Below are 21,786 nucleotides of genomic sequence, written 5' to 3' on the forward strand. Positions count from 1 at the left end.
ACCACAAGAAAGGATCTGCTTGTATTATTTTCTTGTATATGCTGTGTGGCCTCAGAAATATACAGGCTGAACATTAAATTTTTTAATCAGAAATTAAGTTTGGTGCAAGCAAAATAGGGTACATTCTTTAGGCCTGAATTGCTGAATACTGTGGCTATCAGCCACAGGTGGCTATTGAATGGAGACTGGTCCAAATTGAGATGCGCCAAAAAAACAAAAACAAACAAGCAAACAAAAAACCAAACCCATTGCTGTCAAGTCGACTCTGACTCGTAGTGACCCTGTAGGACAGAGTAGACCTGCCCCATAGAGTTTCCAAGGAGCACCTGGTGGATTCAAACTGCCGACCTCTTGGTTAGCAGCCAAGCTCTTAACCACTCTGCCACCAGGGTTTCCACTGAGATGTGCAGTAAGCGTAAAATGCACACCAGATATGGAAGACTGAGCACAAATAAAAAATGCAAAATATTTTATTAAGGATTTTTATATTGATTGCATGTTCAAATAACATTTTGGATATACTGAGTTAAGTAAAATATGATATTAACGCTAATTTCACCTTTTAAAAACTTGTGTAATGTGATCACCAGAAAATGTAAAATTGCATATGTGGCTCACATTATGTTTCTCTTGGGCAGCAGTCCTCTAGACCGTCTTGACTAGACGTATTACGTTTAAGTCCTTTTTACCAAGTCACCTCACTTTCCCCTGATTTTAGGGCAATTTAAAGAGGTCTGCACTTTCTGAAAGCATTAATTTTCGTTGTCTTCCATCGAAAGTGTGATTACAATTATTACAAGACTTTTCTCATCTCTACGATGTTTCATTTATAAAAAGTCGATTTTAAATTCACTTTAGGTCAGTGAGCATATGGTGAGTTTAGCCGTGGCTGTAAAGGAGGCTCTCTTCCTAGGGAGAGGGCGCTCTCTTGTGGCACGTACTGAGTATAGCAGCTTATTCAGTGATCGCTGGTAGTCTGTGAGATCTTGGACCACACCAGTACTTTACTTCAGATCTTTGGAGAAAAAACCTCAGGCTGATGATGCTGATGTTCACTTCTCTGCAGCATCTCCTTTCATATCTGGACATAGCTCTTCTCAGCTCTGGGACGTTGAGACGGTGTAGTGACAGCACGCTGATTTGGAGTGCTTTTTTAAAAATGCAGGGCTCTCATTTGTGTTTTTGTACCATTGTGTTTCTAGCAACAATTTCTGAGGTTTTTGTATTTCATTAAAAAAAAAAGTAGAGTTCTATATTTTGTCCTTTTTCTAAATAAAACTAGAGGGTGTTTAAATTATTTAATCTGTACAAGTAAGCTTCATTAGATGAATGATGCATAGGTATATAAACGAGTCATGTTACATTTTCTGAAGAAACTGATTTTAGTTATTTTAAAGACATGCATTTTATAAAAGGGGAACATTGTCAAAAGGCTTTGGATAATGCATTTCTTGTTCCTTATGTTTCTTTTTGATGTGCTCTATGTACATACAAAGATTAATTACTCAATTCCTATTCCTCCACCACCACATTTCATATTCAAAGCCTGCCGAAAATCACTGGGATTTTAATATTGAGAACATTTCTCATAATTTGGAATGTCATTAACAAAGTCCACTGAAACTATTAAGATATGAGCCAATGTACAACTAGTCAGTTAAACAAAACCCTCCAAAACATTTATTGCCTTTTTTCAGGCTGATATAAGAGAAAGTGGTTAAGGGAATGGATCAGTTGAATTTCCCTTTAATGCGGAGACCCTGACAGCCCATTTCTAAAATTGTGCTTGTTTTTATACATATTACCTTCTTCTTTGGAAGGTAATGTGAAAAATGGATTATGAAAACATATCACAGACACCAGGATGAGAAAACAAAACAAAGGGGCTAGCCAACCAAATCTGTCCTAGAGTAGTAGATATAATAAGGAGGGCCCATAGTGTCTCTGTGAGCAATGGTTTATCCCATTAGCAGCGGAGCCCTGGTGGCGCAGTGGTTAAGAACTCAGCTGCCAACCAAAAGGTCAGCGGTTCAGCTGCACCAGCCACTCCTTGAAAATCCTATGGGGCAGTTCGACTCTGTCCTATAGGGTTGCTGTGAGTAGGAATCGATTTCATTAGCAGGCCCTAGTGGCGCAGTGGTTAAGAGCTTGGCTGCTAACTAAAAGGTCAGCAGTTTGAATCCTGCAGCTGCTCCTTGGAAACCTATATGAGTTGGAATCAACTTGATGGCAGTGGGTTTGGTTTTTTGGTTTTTTATTCCATTATCAAAAGTGCCAACACTTACCCATATTAATAGCTAAGATGAGATAATTGTTTCAATCTTATGAACATACCATTCTTGTCTATTGCTTATTAATTAAAATGTTTTCATGAGTTTCTATGAGCTAATAGATTTTTAGATCATTGTGTTTAATATTACATAGTGTTACTTTTTATTATTTATGAGATAAGTAAATACTCAATGGATTAAAAATGTTCAGTGAAACCCACTTTCCCTCAAACCAGTTCTCTCTAGCAGGTTGAAAAATCTATGCTTGTTTCATGGCCTCTAGCAAAGGCTTTTGTTGATGGGGGGTGGGGAGGGTTACTCTTGATCCAGTGTCCTTGCAGGAAGAACCATTTTCTTTGCAGAAGTATCCACTCATGGGGAATCTTCCAAGCAACTGTTTGTACTGTCTCCCTTATTCTTGCTCCATTCTTGATGTTTTCCTATCCCATCCCATTTGTAAAAGCCAGGCAGTGAGCCAACAAACACCTCATGCATTAGTAGTGATCACAGTCACTTGAGAGCAAGGTGGCCCCCTGGCCTCTTTTGGCGCGAACAATTCAGCTTTGTGTGTATTGGTTCTAGTCAGGGCTAGTTTTGTAAGGATGCTGTTTGAGATCCAGGTACCCCACACTCGTGTAGGCTTGTTGTCAACATGTGAGCACTTCAAAGAGAACAGGATGCGGCTTCCTTCCTTACCACTCTCTTACTCTCAATAGAGATTTAAGACCTTCACCTATTTCAGTGAGGGGTTGAATGGCTCTGCACTTGCCATCATTCGCTACCAAAGCCGGAATCAGAACTACTGGCTTGAGATAAAGCTTGAATGCAGTACTCAGGAGGATGTTTCCTAGGAGAAAATACTATTCGGTATCTTGTAAATAGCTGTTCCCTGAGGACAGCAGTGATTAATGCAGGCTAAGCATGAAGAATGTACTTTTCTTCCTGCTGTTTCCTGCAGTGTACATACAACTAATTAAAACAAATTAAAGCAAGTTGTTGAAATAGCATCATGAAAAATGAAACAGTTGGAAGTCAACCTTTGTTGGCAAATATAAGAGCTTTTACAAGAAACAATACATATGCTCCTTAAAAAGGGGAAACTGGTCTGCTTAGGGTTTTGTCAGCTTTGCAACCATGCCCTTCAGACAGAGCAATTATGGGATCTCAGAAGAGGGGCCCCTACTGTAGGAGAGACAAACACTGACTCCAACAGCTCCAGTGTACTGGTTCTCACTGCAAGGCGTGGAAGGCAGGAAGGGTCAGCAGAAGCTGTATTCATTTGGGATCAGACTGAGGGCTGGGATACCTTCAGTACACAGGAAAAGACCAATCTACTCAAGGATGACAGTGATGGAAGACGGATTCCATAGACTGGGTGTAAGAGTGAAGTGGATGTGGCTTTACGAGTAGGTTGCCCTACTTGGGATGAGTCCATTTGCTTCTTTTGCAGTGAGGGTCAAACTGGGGGTTACAGATCCCTCCTTTTTGCTTATGCTTTGTAGGTTATAGTCCTTAAAATGGCTTTATGTGTCCTTGTATAGCTGTTATGCCAGAAGTAACCTATATTTGAAGCAAATCTGTGGAAGAGGAGTAAGTCAAGAGAGATCTTATAGCTTAATAAAAAACCTCAATCCAGAAAAACTAAGTTAAAATATTGGTTCTGCCACTTAATAGATGCTTGCCCTTGACAACTTATTTTCTCTGAGCATCATCAGTTTTCATATCTACAAAAGAGGTATAATACCTACTTTACAGAGTTGTTTTGAGGGTTAGATGAAAACTCTGTGCTGTACCTGCATATTACAAATTCTCAGCAAAGGATAAGTTGCTATTACTATGTATTTGATTATATATAGTATGAATAATAATCTTTTAGATTTTTTTTAGCTTATTGATCAGATATGTCATTTATTAACCATATAACTGTTTCATAATTGCATGCTATTTTTTTTATTAGGGATTTGTATCATCAATGCAAATGCATGGCTGTTATGGGCAAACAAGTCTAAACTCATGCCCCATTGATAACGTATGCAGAGAAGGGAAGTTGTATGTATTGAGCCCTTACTATGTGCTTTTCTGTACATTAACTTAGTTAATCATTATAGCATCTTAATGAGATTGATACTATTATCTCCTTTTTTTTTAATAATGAAGAAAACTGGAAGGTCAAAGGTATAAATCAAAACAAAAAAAACCCATTGTCTCTGAGTCAATCCCAACCTATAGCGACCCTATAGGACAGAGTAGAACTGCTCCCATAGGGCTTCCAAGGAGTGGCTGATGGATTCGAACTACTGATCTTTTGGTTAGTGGCCAAGCCCTTAACCACTGTGCCACCAGGGCTCCGTCAAAGAGATAAGCTGCCCAGAGGCTTTTAGGGGTTCATGTAAGGAGTTTCGATTTTACTGTAAGTATGATAAAGTTTTCTCAGAGGAAATTTGAACAGGAAGTGACATGAGCTAATTTACATTTTTAAATGGTCATCTGATTGCTGTGTCAAGAACTTATTGTAAAAGGGCAAGAGTGGAACCATACAGATGAATGGTTTATTTTAGAAACCTTAGGATGGCAACTTGTACTAGCATGATAGCAGTGGAGAGGTGAGAAGATGTTATGACACTAAACTGCTTAATGGACTGATAAACAACAATCATGATAAGTGGAGAAAAAACTGAAATTGTGAACACTTTCATTTTACTTGGATCAACAACAATCAATGTCCATGGAAGCAGCAGTCAGGAAATAAAACAACATATTTCATTGGGCAAATCTGCTGCAAAAGACTTCCTTAAAGTTTTAAAAAGCAAATATGTCACTTTGATGACTAAGTTGTGTCAGACTCAAGCCATGGTCTTTTTAATCACCTCATACACATGGGAAAGCTGGACAAAGAAAAAGGAAGACAGAACAAGAGTTAATGCATTAGACCTGTGGTGTTGGTTAAGATTATTGAATATACCAAGGACTGCCAGAAGAACAAACAAATCAGCCTTAGAAGAAATGCAATCAGAATGCTCCTGAGAAGTGAGGATGGGGAGACTTTGGCTTGCTTACTTGCTTACATTGGACATCAGGAAAATTAGCTGCTAGAAAAGGACATCATGTTTGATAAAGTAGAGGGTTAGTAAAAATGAGGGAAACACCCAATGAGCTAGACTGGCACAACTACCACAACAATGGACTCAAACATACCAATGATCATGAAGATGGCATTGGATCGGGCAATGTTTATACATGAGGTCACCATGAGTCAGAGCCAATTCAATGGTAATTAACAACAATAACAACAACGCACTGCTTAAATTTTTTTTATTAATCACCCAGTTGGATATGTAGCCTAGATACCTTACTCTGATTTTCCAGGCATTTTTCAATCTTGAGCCAACCTTCTTTCCCCTCAAATTGTCTCAAAACTCCCTCTTATGTACTCCATATTTAAGTTAGCCTAAATCTCTGGGTATTAACCTAATTATGCTGACCTTTCTAACGTCCATGATTCACTTAATACTCCTGTCTCCTTGTGAAAAGTCATAATCCCCTTTGCCATTCTTTTCTTTACATTTAATTAAGTAATTAATTATTCTTTTGTTGTGCTTTAAGTGAAAGTTTACAGTTCAAGTTAGTTTCTCATACAAAAACTTATACACACATTGTTACGTTACCCTAGTTGCTCTCCCTATAATATGACAGTACACTCCTCCTTTCCACTTTGGATTTCCTGTTCAACCTGTTTCCATTCAACCAGCTCCTGTCCCTTTCTGCCTCATCTTGCCTCCGGACAGGAGCTGCCCTTTTAGTCTCATGTATCTACTTGAGCTAAGAAGCACTTTCTTCATGAGTATCATTTTATGTCTTATAGTCCAGTCTAATCTTTGTCTGAAGAGTTGACTTCAGGAACGGTTTCAGTTTTGGGTTAATAGAGAGTCTGGGGGCCATGTCTCAGTCTCAGTCAGACCATGAAGTCTGATCTTTTTACTAGAATTTGAGTTCTGCATCCCACTTTTCTCCTGCTCCATCAGGGACTGTCTGTTGTGTTCCCTGTCAGGGCGGTCATTGGCGGTAGCTGGATACCGTCTAGTTCTTCTCCCTTTGCCGTTCTTTTGTTTCTAAATGTTACCCATTCTTCAAAACCTCCTTTCCGTGAATCCTTCCTTATTTTCTACTCTGACTTTAATTTCTCTTCTGCAGTCCTATATATTTCAGTTATCTATTGCTACTTAACAAATTTATGTAAAGTTGTTATTGTTGGCAACTGCCATTGAATTGGCCCCCAACTGGTGACGACCCCATGCACAATGGAAGGAAAGTTGCCCTGCTTTGCACCATTGCCATGATCAGTTATGGATTAGACTACTGTGATTCACAGATTTTCATTGGCACTAAAAAAGAGGATTTCAGTTTGTAGTGGTTGCTTATCCTAAAAATTAATATATTTTTGAGTCAAGTAGTCATGTTGGGCTGCACACAAGGAGAGGAAGCTACTCAAGAGGGAAAAAATAGAGAAGATGAGACTTATCATGTAGTCTGTAAGAAGGCAGACTTGGTCCCTAGTTGCTCACTAGTTCGTGTTCCTATAGATTGAGCTGTACTTTAATTTCTTCGCCTGTGAGATTTCCCCTTGCATCATTAAATAGATCTCTTTTCGCTTAAACTATACTGAGTATAACCAAAAATGCCTTGACCAAAAAAAGCGCCAGATGCAGTCCCAGTCCCAGTCCACATCTTCCTTGATGCCTCATGGTGTTTTTAAATTGCTGTCCAGACCTGTTTTCTTGAAATGTTTCTTTTCCTTGGCTTTTACGGTACTGAATTATTCCCCTCTCACCTGAAAGCCCCTTTTATGCTTGCTTTTTTGTAACTCTTTCTTTTTATCCTACTGAATATAAGTATTCCCCAAGGTTTTGCTCTTGGCCTTCATTTCCTCTGTCCATAACTTCTCTCTTGTTCTTGTCTATTGCCAAGGCATCAGCTGTCATCTCTATAAAGGTGGTTATTAAATATTCTTTATACACACATAACACACTTCATAGCTTTCACTTCTCCTTTATTGCCATCTGAAGCTCAACAGGTCAAAACACAATTCATTATCTTCCCTGCATATGAGTTGATACAGATACTAAATGAGTTTTGATGTATTTTCTCACTCTTAATTGTATGAATCTCAGTTCTCATGACTTTTTATTGTCTGTTAATGGTGCTATTTTTCTCTTAGCAATCTAGGCTATAAATTTTCACAACATTCTGGGGATTTTCAGTGCCAAGCTAGACTTTCAGGATATATTATGATTAATAATAAAACATTTAATATTAGACCCTACTTCAGTATGATTAATAATAGATACTTCTTCAATCCACATTTCTAGACCTGACCTAGATCTGGTTGTGGATGGGAAGCTATCTGTTTTCATCTCATCTGTAATCCATTTTAGATACCTGGGATGCAGAGTGCCTCCTGAGTCCCAGGAGTGGGTTGATCTTGACCTAATACAGTATCCCCTAAACAGTTTTCCATGGGCAAGAGTGGCATGTGATGTCGGTTTTGAGTAACTTACTTCACAATGTCAGCACAGTAGTTAGTTGTGCTTTTATTAGGCTGCTTCTCTTACATAACACTTTCCTTGAAATTCAACTCCTGAATTGGTTTGTTAACATTCGCAAAAGAACAGAAGAGTCTAAGGAGATACAGAAAGTAGGATTGGCTCTAAGATGAAAGCAGCCTTATGAGCAGTTGGAAAGTAGCCCATGTGACTGATTTGACAACTTCCAGATTCTTGCTCCAGACATGGAAGACAGCAGCCATCTCCTGCTTGGCATGAAGCAACTGTCACTCAATTGATATTTATTAAGTGTACGTTATATGCAGATAACCAAGCATGTGGCAAGATCAAAAAGACCTTGAGAATGCAGCCCCTGCCTTCACACAGGAACATTTCAGTCTATTGAGAATTTGATACAAGTGCTGATAGAACCACATGAGAGCAGCTGACGATTTTGCTGTTTTGTTTATTGCTTGAAGCTTGGTCCTTGGTTTAATTAGGAGACCTAAAAAATTTCCCTTAGCTCTTAATAGTAATTGACAGCATCCTAATAGTAATGAGCTTTGTAAAGCATGAAAGAATTGCATGGATAATCAAGTCTTACCAAAGGCATGAAGGAAAAGCTGGTTTACCTAGAGTTCAGTTAACTGAATATCTTTACTGATGACTTCTCTGTTTAGACCACTGTTCACTGGTAAAAGAAATGAAGCAATGCATGCTTAGTAGAGAACATTTGGAAACTAGAGAACAACAACCCCTCCAAAAAAACCAAAAAACAAAAAAAGGAAAGGAAAGATAAGAAAGAGCAAGATAAAAAGAAATGAAGAAATTAAAATCATCTGCTATTTCACCACTCTGGACTAACCAGAATTCAATTTTGTTTCTGAATTCTTCCTGTGTCATTAATTATTATGAGATTATGTAATTTTTGAAGGCTGCATAGTATTCCCATCATATAGATGTACTGTAATTTATTGAAACGAATGTCATTGTTAGGTTGTTTCTTTTTTTTTTTCCTGTTTATGTTAATGATAATGAGTTGAGCATCTTTGTATATAAATATTTGTCTAAATGTCTGAATACTTTTTCAGGAAAGACTCCTAGAAAGGAAATTATTGGGTCAAAATGAATCGATTTTTTATAAAGCTCTGGAAACAAATCGTGCAATGGTTTTTTGAAAAGAATGAAGCAAATTGTATTTCTACCAATAGCATGTGAGAGTCCCTTTTCTCCAAGTGCTTCCTTTATCAATGACAGGTCATTCATTTGGCTCTCTTTAACATAGTTGCAGTTGCCATTTTCCTCAGCAAGAAAATTATAAAGTGAAGCGCTAGTGTATACAAAAGGAAAGAGCAAGGCAGTTTCCTAGCCACTGACTTTTTAGAAGGATTTAAAAAGAGTAGGTGAAACATGCAAATGGCATAGTGAAGATCTACCTTTTTTTTTTAATGAAGTATACATATTACATGAAATTATGAACGTTTTTGCCTAATCGTTTTTTTTCCAGGAGCCTAGGAAAGAATGAGATTCAGAATTCACCAAATACTGTACCATTTCTTAAGAAATTATATAAAACCCATACTATTTTTTTTTTTTTTTGTTATATGGTGATAATGGTGTTATACAGAGAAAATGATAAAGTTAACATTTCATGGCTTTGGTAAGACTTTTGATTATTCAACCTATATGAGTTTATAAGCCAGTCATAATCCTGTTTGATCAATTGTCCATTTCCTTGGTGAATTTACAACTGGTTATGTTATATCTCGAGCTGTGGAGAAGAGCAGGTTTGAGAGATCTGGAAGTTAGAACTGCCCTTGAGTGGGGGAAGTTGGGGGTGGGATGTGGCGTTTGGGAACTAACTACAGACAATAGGAAGAAATCCATTCATGAAGGTATTTAGCAGTATCCAGAGAGAAGAGGTAATGGTTTTTATCAAGACAGAGACTCAGGCACAGAGAGAAATGAGGAAGGGACCCAGTTACCACATCTAGAAGATCAATTGGGACTTGGTTTCAGGAACAAGGCAGAAATCCAGTTATTAGAACTTTGCCAATCAGCTATCCAAGTTGGACTAATAGCAAGGTTGACTTGATATCTAGTGCTCTATACTGAGCTCAAGTTCACTTCTGATGAGGATGATGTTGGTCCAAAGCCTGAGATAAGGCTGAACATCCAGGAGAGATTAAATGGCACCCTCTTTTTTAGATGAGGAGAAAAGGCGTGGGGTAGGAGAGACTTGGAATCAGACAGACCACAATCGGATCACCCAAAGGTGACTATCAATGTTTTAGAAGAGGTAAGAGGGATATGTGGTGACCCAGAGGAGCCAGTCCTAGATTCAGTGCTATTTAACACTTCCACTAAAGTGATAGATTAGAGAACAAGCCATTAATTACTCAAATGACATTAAATAAAAATGGTAACTTGCACTCTGGGAAATAAGATTTCAACATTATCATGAAAACTTGGATAAATTTTTAGATGAAATCTCAACAGTAGCTCAGCAAGGACAAATGCACAACTGTTCATGTGAGTAGAAAAACAAATGCTACAAATAAATTATTTCTATTAAATTAAAGACCAGAGAACTGAAGTCCTTTATTTTCTGGTTAACCTTTTCTGGAACACTCATGAGGTATTGATGGAGTTTTTAAACTGTGACATTAGTGACTGTATTCTTGCCAGTTTTAAAGTCTTCTGAAATTTACTTGTATTTCTAGAGTCCAATTACATTTAGAAAAAGGATAAAATATTTATCAGACTTCTCTCTTGGTGCCACTAGGCAGGTACTTGTCTGAATAAGTATTGTGTTTTTTTTTTGGCTACAAGTCAGGGAAAGTAGATACCATGAAATTATGAAAGAGAAAGTCTGGCTTGTCTACTGCTGGATGGGGAAAGGTCACTAAGCACTCCTAATTACTGTTTCTGCTGGTATTTTAATAAAATTTTTTCTAAGAAATTGTGTGTTGAGGATATAAGGTCAGTCGAGTACCAGAAGGCATTGTAGAAGAGCAAAAAAAAAAAATTGTATCAGAATGAGACATCCCACTTCTCTTAAACAAGGATCAGGCAGAAGAAAATTTTATTAGAATGATTTCTATGTGTTGAATCAGTAATCATCGTTCAATTTTATTTAAAATTATTCATATTATTTGAAAAACATAATCCGTTAAAGTTGGTCAGTTTCTTTTTAAATAAAGACAAGGTAAGGAGATCGGTGATGGAGAACAATTATAGCCTGAGATGTAGGCTTTTGGGGAGCTCTGGCATTAGAGAAAATATAAATATGTTCTATATATCCATACTTTTTTTTAAAGTTTCTGCCAGTGGGTTCTTTTTTTTTTTTTTGAGATTATTCAACCCAAGCAGCAATCTTTACCTGGCAGCTCAGCTTAGCCTGGGCCATTTATATGCCTAACCATGGTTATCTGGTTATCTGACCTCTTAGAACAAGAATCCTGTCCTTTCTAACCTTCCTACCACCAACAGTGGTTGAGCAAGTGTTTGACTCTGTCTCAATGACTCTTTTATGTGCTCAAATACCATTATTCTAATGTTCTAAACTTTCTTCCACAGAAAGAAACAAAGCCCGATTCTCTAACTTTCATGGCTATCGTATTTAAGGACCATGCATTGCAGAGTGCTGTGCTCTAAATGAATGCGTGGTCGCTTTGTCAGATAGCATAATTTACGAAGATTTGCTGTAGCAACTTGACATCTTCATAGATTAAAAAGTATGAACTTTTACCTCTTCAAAATCATAAAATAAACCAGGTTCATTAAATAGTTCAGTAAAAGAAATTTCTTTCCTTAAAAAAAGTTTTAAAAATATTTTATACTAGCGTTTTAAATTTTGTCTTCCTCTTTCAAATAGGAATTTCTTAGTACACTCGGAATGATCGGCAACCATTTTGTAAGATAGTCAGCTTTTAAAAGATTGAGTAATCGTTCCTTTGATATGCAAGTGAAACATGCATTGAAATTACTGGGGAAAAATGCACGGCTAGAGAGATAAGGTATTATTGTAGTGTTTCCGGAATTCATGTGGCAGAGCACACTGTATGAATCAGAGGAGTTTATTGACATAGAACTGATCTTCGAGATGGCGGAGTCTCCATGACCTGAAGACAGATTTTACCCAGTCTGAGGAGATACTTATATTTTAGTTCCGTCTGATTTATTAAACTCCCCTTGCTACAGGCCTGAAGATAACATGAGAGCATTCGATGGCATAGAGCATAAATTAACTGATTTTGATATCCCATTCCTAGAGCCCTCACAATGCTCTTTCACAGAAGAGTCTTTCTCCCTAGGCCCCGGCAGGCTCCTTTGTACCAGGTGATCTCTGACCTCCTCAGGCTGGTGCCTTGTATCCATCTCCTGATCCCCTAACCCATCTGCAGAAAAAGACACAATTAGACAGCAACTCATAGTCTCTGTACTCAAGTAAGATAACTCCTTTACATTGTTATACCAAGCAGTTTCACTCCTCATTGTTCAGTATTTTTAATTCCCCAAAATAGCAGTCGCTTTTACACTGGCCTATGCAAAGGCCTCTTTTCGAAGGTGTGTGTATTACCCTCTCCCCAAGGTATCTGGTCCCCAAGGAGCAGAGAAAATTTTAAAATGACAGCTTTAGTTGAAAGCTGTCAGATGAGTTTCTTAAGCAGCACTCAAGCCAGAATATGTGAGGATTTCTTATTGATTCTCTTATCCCCATCATGAGTCCCTGGGTAGTGCCGATGGTTAATGCACTCAGCTACGAACCAAAAGGTTGGAGGTTCAAGTCCATCCAAATGCCCTTCAGAAGAAAAGCCCGGCGATCTACTTCCAAAAAATCACCCATTGAAAACCCTATGGAACACAGTTCTACTATGACACCCATGGGATTGGCAGGAGTCGGAATTCACTCAGTGGCAACTGGTTTGGTTATCCCCATTTGGGTTTTCAAAGCACGTAATAGGAAGGGTGGTGGGCAATTCTGTCGGGGGATGGGGAACAGAAGGTAATCTCCCTCCTCTTCCTGGCAAACCCCATGGATCAAGGCTTTCTCCCATTACCTTGGTATTAACCGTTACCCAGTTTACATATACTTCATAAAAGCAGTGTAATCATTTAATTCGTGTGTGTGTGTGTGTGTGTGTGTGTCTAAGGGATACTGTCAGAAAATTGTATTTCTAGACTCTTTGATCTGTGACATAAGTGTGTTACAATTAACCTGAAATATTCAGATTAGAGAAGGATGAAGACTAACTTGCTCATTTAATTTAGGAAAGTGACTTAGGCCTGATGCGGGAACTTCCTTTTGGTAAACTCCTGGTCCTGGTGTGACCTTAGACTTTATACAGAAGGGAGCAAAGCTGGCCTCCAGCCTGATGACAACCTTGTTTTCCATTGCCTCCATATTTTCTAAGGATCCTATGTTTCCAAACTTCCAAAATCTTTCTGTAGCTTTTGCTTGGAGCAGGTGAATGAATATAGATAATTTTTTTTTTTTTTTTGAGAATTGTAAACCACATATTATAACTGTTGGCTACTGCTTTATGCCTTTTTTTTTTTTTTTTTTGGTTCTAATAATTACGTTCATTTTTACCAAATATTTTTACTAGCATGCTAAACATAGATTGCATTTTGTTATTAATACTTTTCTACCCAAACATTATTTTCTCTACGACATACTTTTTATTTCTATTAACACTTACACATAGTTGGGCAGTACATACTTGATGAGTTGTTAGATGAAGAATGGAACCTCCACGAGGTTTTTGTCTGTTTTGTTAACCACTGTATCCTCAGTTTTTATGAGAGTTCCTGGCACATGGTAGACATTCAATAAATATTTATTCAATGTATGAAAAAAATAAAATGTGATATTTTTCTCCCTTGGTTAATATCCTTAGGGTACTGATGTTTTTATTGGTGCTTTTCTATGTGATTTTCAATTCAAGTATAAGATTTAATCTACTTTGTACACCCAAGAAAATTAGACTCTATTTTTAATATTTCTATTTGTTTTAACCAAAAGTAAACTACACAGTTTAAGCAGCTACCTATTATATTTTTTAGCCATGTTTCAAGATAACTTTAAAAATCAGAGCCCTCCTCTAAGGAAGACTTGTTATCATTGAGATTATTAAAAAAGGTATCCTGGGCTTTGAAAGATTCCAAAAGAAATGTTCAAATAATGTTTTGAGCAACTGGAAATGTTTGGAGAAATGGAACACTTTGTATAAACAGTGGTTCTTACCCTTACTAGAGTCACTAATCCTTTTGAGAATTTGATATCTATCAAACATCTGCCCCTGCCAAATGCACATACCAGCATAAAACATTTGTATTTGATTTAAGGGGTTGGTAGAGCTTTGGAAGCCTGTCTTTGAACTGTTTATGGGTCCTTGGACTCCACTTAGGAAACTGGACTTTGAAGGCACACCTTGTTGTTCTATGCTGTCAAGTTGATTCCAACTCATAATGTCCCTATATGACAGAGGAGAATTGCCCTATAGGATTTCCTAGGCTATAATCTTTATGGGAGCAGATCTTTAGTTCTTTTCTTCTGTGGAGCCACTGGGTGGATTTGAACCACCGACCTTTTGATTAGCAGCCAAGTGCTTAACCATTGTGCTACCAGGGCCTCTTACCAAACACTAAATGCTTAAAGACAGCATCTGGGTCTGATTCATACTCCACTATAAAAAAGTGCTTTATGTTCAATAAATATTGGTTGAGTGAAACAATGTATAAACCCAAAACCCATTGCCCTCAAGTCAATTCTGACTCCTAGAGACTCTACAGAAACAATGCATAGTAACAAAAAAGGCATATTATTTTATGATCATATTTTAAACTTACTGTCCACATATTTATATATATATAGGTTAATAAAATTTGTGTTAGGTGTGCCCTGTCACACTCTGGTATAAGGAAGGGACTTCTGTCTGATGGAGGGCTGGGGCTATCTGAATGACATTTGCACAGGATCTGGGCACCGGGGGAAGGAGTAGCAGTTAGAGGGAGAAAAAAAATCCAAACGTTGCTCTATTTACATCTAACATCAATTCTCTAGGTTTACGTCTTTCCCATTTTTACTAGTGTGTGACAAATTGCTATTAAAGCCTGCACTATATTCTCTCTAGAAAATCAATAGAAATTGGATTTATATAAGGCAGAAAATTACACAATACACTTTAATAAAAGAATAAAGGAAAATGTTGACATCTCATTTAATTTTGCACTTCATTCACTTCCATCATGGCAAGAGAAAAATAATTATTTTTTATGTTTGCAGAAATGCAGTTGAAAGCAGCAATATTACAAGTGACCAAATATTAAATATATCTCGTCAAAGAGGACAAGTGGTCTCACGAACTGTTCCTCCTTCATTGATGCATTTCAGTAGATTTAATTTTCTCCTGTGTTTTCAGGATGTTAGATATAAATATCCAGATGTGAGAGGTAGAAATGCTTTATCTTTTCCACATTTTCACTGGCGATGCACAAGAAGGCTGACAAGGGATGGGATCACAAGGAAATTCATTGGCTGAACCCATCAATGAACTGCAAGCCCTGATCCTTCAGTTTTTTGTGTACCAATGTGTTGGGAATAGAGGACATGAAAGGGGTTAGAAAAGGAATGGGCTTGAAGGGCTTAGTGCTAGGAACATTTATCTACAGTGGAAAAATTGAATTAGTAAACTTGCCCTGGCTCTGCTTTTCCTCTCCAGCATTCGTTATTTCCCTTTCCAGGTCTCCTAAGAGTCTTAGTGCTGATGAACACACTCCTCCTTCTTCCTCTAGATTGTGATCTGCTTGTGATTTTCCTTGTCCCTGTTCTGAATCTGGTATGGTGATTGAATGAACTAATTCATTCATTTCACAAATATTTGTGAAGCTCTGACTATGTGCCAAGTACTATTGCTAAGTATTTGGTGGCAAACAAAGCAGGCTGTCCCTGCCATTGGAGCTTTCAGCCTCTGGTTGAATGAATGATAAAGTGGAGGAGAAAGACAGTGGGGAACCATGGGTTACTTTTAACAGTCCCTGACTGGTATGTTTGCATGTGGAAGAATGGTCAGAATGATGAGATTAGGCGGTAACGGTGACTCCTCTTTATTCCCTTCTCTCATTAATGAAATCAATTCAATTTTGGGTTGAGAAACTGGCCAGAATGCATTTGGGTACATGGGAGTCAACTTTGAGGTCAAAGGCAGTGGGGGCTGGAAGCTTCAAATGGTAGAGACTTGATCATATTTGACTTTGTTCATAGTATAACAGTTATAAATAACTACAGTACTCAGAGATATAAATTCTGGTACCCTCCTCCCAAATTAAATCAAAATTTGCTGTAGATCTGCATATCAGAAAGGCTACCATCTCCTTTTGGAGTTTCCTTCTCCTCCGTATTTGCCCAAGAACCCCCAAAAGTTTATTCTCTAAAAGGCTGGTCAAGCTGAGTTCCACCCCCAAGGGCAAAGGACTGGTATTTTAACAGTGTTACTACCACTGCTTCTTCACTTCCACAAGGTGTCATTATTGAATAATGATCCTTCCCAGGCCTATATATTGTTCTGCATTGCCATCAGGGTCTGGGCCCTACCCATAATCCTCTGAGGGAAGCTTTGCCTGCCCCTCATTGACATTTACCAAAGGTATGCCACACCCAGACTTACACTCAGTTGATAGTCTCATGAGCAGTCATTGTCTCCTAGGGTCCAAGCACTGTGCCATGTAGCTAGAAATGGAGAGCAGACCAAGTCAGACCTCTTTCATGGACCTTGAACTTCTCTTGAGCCTAGTTCATCAGCCATAGCTCTCCTCACTTCATTACTCTTCCTTTCCTTTTTAACTTGCCTGAGCCATCCTGGCCCACCCCCATAAATCTCCCTAACTTAAAATCTCAGTGCTTCTTGTGCAAATTGGTCTATATTCCTCTCAGTGACCAATTTTGCATAGCTAAACACCTTGCCTGGTCACAAAGTGGGTTATTGCACCTTTTTACGGGTACTAGCCTGGAATTTGAAAGCAGAGAACACCAGAAGGATGTTTACCTGTATTTTATTGACTATGTAAAGGCATTCAACTGTGTGGATCATAACAAATTATGGATAACATTGCGAAGAATGGGAATTCCAGAACACTTAATTGTGCTTCTGAGGGACCTTTACATAGATCAAGAGGCAGTTGTTCGGACAGAACAAGGGGATACTGATTGGTTTAAAGTCAGGAAAGGTGTACATCAGGGTTGTATTCTCTCACCATACCTATTAAATCTGTATGCTGAACTAATAATCCAAGAAGCTGGACTATATGAAGAAGAACGGGGCATCAGGATTGGAGGAAGATTCATTAATAACCTGTGTTATGCAAATGACACAATTTTGCTTGCTGAAAATGAAAAGGACTTGAAGCACTTACTAAAGAAAATCAAAGACCACAGCCTTCAGTATGATTTCACCTCATCATAAAGAAAACAAAAATCCTCACAATTGGACCAATGAGCAACATTATGATAAACGGAAAAAAGATTGAAGTTGTCAAGGATTTCATTTTACTTGGATCCACAATCAACAGCCATGGAAGCAGCAGTCAAGAAATCAAAAGATGCATTGCATTGGGTAAATCTGCTGCAAAGGACCTCTTTAAAGTGTTGAAGAGCAAAGATGTCACCTTGAAGACTAAGGTGCGCCTGAGCCGTGGTATTTTCAATCACATCATATGCATGTGAAAGCTGGACAATGAATAAGGAAGACTGAAGAAGAAATGACGCCTTTGAATTGTGGCGTTGGTAAAGAATATTTAATATACCATGGACTGCCAAAAGAATGAACAAATCTGTCTTAGAAGTACAACCAGAATGCTCTTTAGAAGCAAGGATAGAGAGACTGCGTCTTATGTACTTTGGACATGTTGTCAGGAGGGATCAGTCCCTGGAGAAGGACGTTATGTTTGGCAAAGTACAGGGTCAGTGGAAAAGAGGAAGACCCTCAAAGAGGTGGATTGACACAGTGGCTGCAACAATGAGCTCAAGCACAACAACTATTGTAAGGGTGACGCAGGACCGGACAGTGTTTTGTTCTGTTGTGCATAGGGTCGCTATGGGTCGGAACCGACTTAACAGCATCTAACGACAACAACAGCCTGGAATTGCCTAATTTAGAGGAATGTTCAGGTGAAGCCTAGGAGGACAGAGAAGGTTTGCTTCTATAAAAAAGAAAAAGAAGAAAAATCCAGTACTGTTTATTGCGTGTTTAGTGTCCCAGAACTAGAGAGGAGGTAAGGTTAAGGGATGACTTTTTTTTTTTTTATTATGGAGGGAACATGACAACACTTCACTGTTGCCAAAGTAGATATTGCCACTTCCCCCCAGTACACCTCTAGATGTCACCTTGAAGACTAAGGGGCACCTGACCCAAGCCATGGTATTTTCAATCGCCTCATATGCATGGGAAAGTTGGACAATGAATAAGGAAGACTGAAGAAGAATTGATGCATTTGAATTGTAGTATTGGCAAAGAATATTGAATATACCATGGACTGCCAGAAGAAGGAACAAACCTGTCTTAGGAAGAATTACTGCCAGAATTCTCCTTAGAAGCGAGGGTGGCAAGACTTCGTCCCATATACTTTGGACATGTTATCAGGAGGGATCAGTCCCTGGAAAAGGACATCATACTTGGTAAATCAACAAAGAGGAAGACCCTCAATAAGACGGATTGACACAGTGGCTGCAACAATGGCCTCAAATATAGCAATGATTTTGAGGATGGTGCAGGACCAGGCAGCGTTTCATTCTGTTGGACATACGGTCATTGTGAGTCAGAACTGACTTAACAACAACAACTTGAAATTATGACAGAAACATTATCTTATAGCTTTTTATTAATCAAATATGCAAGCCAGCAACTTCAGAGGGTTTAGTAGGCAAATCTTCCCAAATATCAATCTCATTTGAATTAGCCTCTGGTACACTTTTAGAAATAGTTATTAGTTGGTGCCTGAGGGAAGTAATAACTTATGATGAGCTAGTGGTGAGAAGAATATTGATATTGTAACAAGCTTTATGCTGCCGTGGTTTATCATTAACAGGTAAGATAAAACAGTAATTCCAATTGCAGGAGTATACTGGGGATCAGTGCCACACTTTTAAAATCACCAGTGTGTGACAAAGTGCCACTCTGGTTCACATATCAAGTACATGGAAAATCATTATTAGATAGATATTTAAGGCAAAGCATTACTTGAAATCTCAACTATTTCTTTTATTAAATATATTGGATAAATCCATTATGACTGGCCATACCATTTTTCCTTCTAACCACCAGATTATCACAAGAGGGTTAACATTGTTAGGAAGAATGTTTATTTTCTAGTCCAGCTTGTTTCCTTGCAGGTAGAGAATGCTGCAGTAGCTTTAACACTCCTAACCTCTGGCATAGTGGTTAAGAGCTACAGCTGCTAACCAAAAGGTAGGGAGTTCAAGTCCACGAAGCGCTCCTTGGAAACTCTATGGAGCAGTTCTACTCTGTCCTGTAGGGTTGCTATGAGTCAGAATCGACTCAACGGCAACAGATTTGGTTTGGTTTGGTTTGGTTTTTAACCAGATGTGACTTATCTGATTATTCATTTTGGAAGGAGCTGAGCACCTTTCCTGTAGGAAGCAAGTCTCCAAATTCTACAAGGCTCCTCCAGGGGAGGGGTGTCCAGTGCAGTATTGCCTTGGGTTGGGGAAACCTGTTTAATTCAGTATCAGGAAGTTCACCTGCCCACAGATACAAGCCACATTCTCCAGTACATAGCTTTTCAGCAATGAAGGTGATGTTTTGGTCACCATAAGCTTTATTTTCGTCTCATTTCTTAGTTTATTTAGAGCTTGGCCACGTAAGAGGGGTACATCTTATTGGTTGGATGATGAAAAACATCCATGGCAAGAACATCCAAAAATCCTGGCTGCAAGAAGATAAGATACAGTTATCCAGATGTTAGTTATCCAGACTTACTTAAACTACCTAGCTTGCTTGAAGTTACAAGAAGAGATCCAAAGTAATTAAGCGGGAGTAAATGTTAACAAACATAATGGTTTGACCAAGAAGACCCCAAAATTAAGGCGATTTTTGGTACCAGCCTACCTAATTGGTCAAGTAGAAGCATAATAAACCCATTGCCATCAAGTTGATTCCGACTCATAGTGACCCTATAAAACAGAGTAGAACTGCCCCATAGGGTTTCCAAGGAGCGACTGGTGGATTCAAACTGCCCATCTTTTGGTTAGTGGCCATAGCTCTTAACCACTTCCAGAACATAATAGTAAGGTGATATAATGTTAGCACGAGACCCAAATTCACCAAAGGGAAGAGTGGAAGACTGGAGACACAACGCTGGAATGTTTGAACTATAGGAACATCTGTCTCATGTGGTTCAACCTAATACCTGTAGGAAAAACCAGTAATGAGCCCAAAAAGAGCATAGTGGATGATGTTCAAGATGGAAATCAAATAAGAAAAGTTTCAAGGAAAGTACGGTTAACAGTATCAGACTGCACAGAGGTTAAAGAGAATGAAGACTAAGAAAAGGCTATGAGGATTTGGTGTTCACATTGCAGCTGAGCCCTCAGAGAAAGCATTTTCAGAAACATGGTGAGAATATTAAAGTGGTTTTGACTATTGGGTATGCAGACAGCTGTGGATCTCAGAATAATGCAGAATAATTCCCAGTGTTCAGAAGGCAGGCATAGAGCTGAGGGTTAACGAGACCCATCAAAGGCATCTGCATCAAGCAAGCATCATGTTAGTTAAAAAAGGAAATTCAAAGACAAGGTTGAGAGCCACATAAGCATTTATCATGAAAACTAAAATCAGAAGTAGCTTCTAATTAACTGTTTAGATAGCTACACAAAGCTGTCCAAAAGGATTAGCTTCGTGAAGTGACCTTTTGTTTAGGCTGTGATTAACTCTCAGGTGAGGGTGGCGGTGAAACATTGTGTGGTTAACCTTGGTAAGAACTTAGAGACAAGTAAAAAAAGAAAAGTAAAAAAAAAAAAAAAATGTATTCACATTTCCTGCAAGAGAGGTTCTAAAAATGGAACAACATATTATGATTGCTGACGACAAACAATAACCATCAACTTTAATCGGATCAAACCAGATGCAGCCTGCATACACAAAAAGGGCATTGCCACTAATTATATAAAAAAATAAAGAAAGGAAGATTCTAGGCAAGGACAGAATGACACCCCTTGTAACAGCCATAATCATAGAACTGTGCAGGCAGTTCTACAGCACCATGTAGGCAATATTTTTGTCAAATAATGTTAGTGTTTTTGACAGGTATGTTCTATCACAGGCTGTGTCCTTGATGATAGGAGTGTTCTGGTGGAGCAGAAACAAAAACTAAAGGATTTCTCTACCCACAAGGGAATAACACTGAGTTATCAATCTAACTGGTGTGGATGACCCAATGCCACAGACCAAGTGACCGAACTAGAGATCAAGTCTTTCTACAGAAATCTAAATCAACCTCAACCAGCCAATGTCTAAAATTACAACATAAGTCTATACTTAGATGACAGGATAAGAGGGTCTCTGAGGTCACTCACACCACCTCTGACATTCTATGAGTTTATAAATCCTATGTGGTTTGCTCTTGCCTGATTAAATTCTAATAGAAACCTGAAAGTAGACATAAATGGAATAACTGGTTTAATAATTTCAGGTATGAATTATGAATCTTCTGGGTTTCATTTTAGCTGAGGAATTAAAAAAATTATTGAAAACTAAAAATGATAAGCATATGTGTGTGATACATAAATGGGTAAGGGTGAGGGCTCAGGAGACAGATTAAGTTTTGAATCTTGGTTTACCCTTGTCTCTCAGGGGCTCCAAAACCAGCAACATCAACGGGTTTTTTTGTTATTATTTTATTGGTAATATAAACATTACAATTCTGACTAAAATGATATAAGATGTAGTAAAAATGTG

General features: G+C 38.3%; 1 protein-coding gene across 8 annotated transcripts in view; it reads left to right on the forward strand.

Moving 5' to 3' along the window:
* TMEM117 (transmembrane protein 117) overlaps nt 1–21,786 on the forward strand; it is a 568,932-nt gene that overhangs the window by 47,280 nt on the left and 499,866 nt on the right. The window lies entirely within an intron of this gene.

The sequence above is a fragment of the Elephas maximus genome, chromosome 4 (assembly GCF_024166365.1).
Source record: "Elephas maximus indicus isolate mEleMax1 chromosome 4, mEleMax1 primary haplotype, whole genome shotgun sequence".
Classification (NCBI taxonomy): Eukaryota; Metazoa; Chordata; class Mammalia; order Proboscidea; family Elephantidae; genus Elephas; species Elephas maximus.